The sequence below is a fragment of the Bombus impatiens genome, unplaced genomic scaffold, assembly GCF_000188095.3.
Source record: "Bombus impatiens unplaced genomic scaffold, BIMP_2.2 scf_0041, whole genome shotgun sequence".
Taxonomy (NCBI): domain Eukaryota; kingdom Metazoa; phylum Arthropoda; class Insecta; order Hymenoptera; family Apidae; genus Bombus; species Bombus impatiens.
Window position 1 is genome coordinate 30,104 of NT_176460.1, and position 2,020 is coordinate 32,123.

The window sequence follows — 2,020 nt, forward strand, 5'->3', positions numbered from 1 at the left end:
TTACATGGCATAGTATATTTATTCTTTTATTATATTTTTCATTTCTATCTTTATATTCTTTTATACATTATATATTATACAGTATATTATTATATATTTATACAGTATATTGGTAATCTGCATATCAATATTGATAATAAAATATTTTTATACAAATTGCTTATGATACACATTTTCGATCATATTAATTATGTTACTAATCCTCATATTTTATTCCACGATTTCTTACATCTTACTTTTATGTTATTTTATCTTATTTTATTTTATTGTATCTAAATAGTTACTGTCCTGTTAACATTATTAAATTAATTTATTCTACATTACTCCTTTACTCGCAAATTTTCTAAAAAAACAATGATATTAACCACTTTTTCTTGTCACGTCTCGCGCTTCACATGAGCCGTAACGTGAACCAGGAAAAAAAAAGGAATACGTCATAAGTCGCGAATAGTCAACCAACAAACCAAGCACAGTTCTGCCCGAGCAGTCGAGCTAGGCGGACGTAAAATATAGTGCTTCTGACATAGTGCAAGTGAACCAACCAAGGATGGAAAAAGTTCCAACGATAAGAATATTAAATAAAGGAGAAACATACACCATAAACAGGGCAGTAGACCAACAGTGTCCAATCAAAACAATAAGTGAAGTATAGGACTGCTCAAATACAAAAGAAATAGAAATGGAAATAATACAAGAAGACGACGTAAAGAGCAATACCAACAAGGATCTACCACAACATAGCGAAAGCTGGAAGACTGTAACTCCCAGCAAAAAAAGAAAAATAAACGCAAACACAAACGATAGGAGGACCACAGAAACAAAAAGACAGCAATGGCTACAGGAAATTCCCACACAAAACTCCTTCAGCTCGCTGACAGAAGAGATGGACACAGACCCTACAAAAAAACCAAGAACACACACGCCTAAGCCACCGCCAATCTACATAAACGCAAAAATAATAGACCCCCTCATTGACCTGCTAAACAGCGCGGCAGGAAAAGAAAAATACACTATCAAACAGCTCAAACTGGACCAGGTAAAAGTACAAACCAATACCCCAGAAACCTACAGAAAAGTAACTAAAGTGCTAAAGGAAAAAAACGCTGGGTATCACATTTACCAATCCAAATCCGACAAGAGCTACAAAGCGGTAATCAGAGGTCTACACCCTAAAACAAATACAAACAAAATATGCGAGGAATTGGCCAAGATCGGGCACCAGGTAAGAACGATCAACAACATAACCAGATTTGACACTAAGCACCCACTACCCCTATTCCTAATAGAGCTAGAACCGAAAAGCAACAACAAAGAAATATTTGAAATTAAAAAAATCTCAAACACAATAATCACAGTCGAGCCACCCAGACACAAAAAAGACATACATACGGTAAGACAATGCATACGGTGTCAACAATACGGAAACACAAAAAACAACTGCAACAGAAACCCGGCGTATGTCAAATGCGCAGGAAAGCACCTAACAATGAACTGTCCACACACGGGAAAAATAAATTTTTTTTTTTCTTTATTTATTTGGATTTTAGAATTTGTCCAGTAGGACATTTGGTAAAATATTATAGCGGTATGATAATATAACATGTGGGTGGCTACCCCCAGCGGGGTACCATCATCGTGTTTGTTAGGTTATGTCCTTTGTGAGATCTGTTGGGTCTTTCCTTTTTAATCTCCTTTTTATGCTTGATGTGTCTACCGTTTCCGCTGCCAGCCGGTTTGGGTGCGTTGCCATTCTTTCTCCGTACCTTCTTGCACTTTTGTTGATCACCTCCTTGACCGTTGGTATTCTAAGGTCTTTCCGTATGTCCTCGTTTCTAACGTACCATGGGGCGTTTACTATTGTTCTAAGAATTTTAGCTTGGATTGCCTCTATTTTGGTTATATGGTTCATTGCTGCTGTTCCCCATAGTACTATCCCGTACGTCCAGATTGGTTTTATGACCATTTTATATATTTTTAGTTTGTTTTCTATGCTTAGTTTGGATTTTCGACTTGTTAGCCA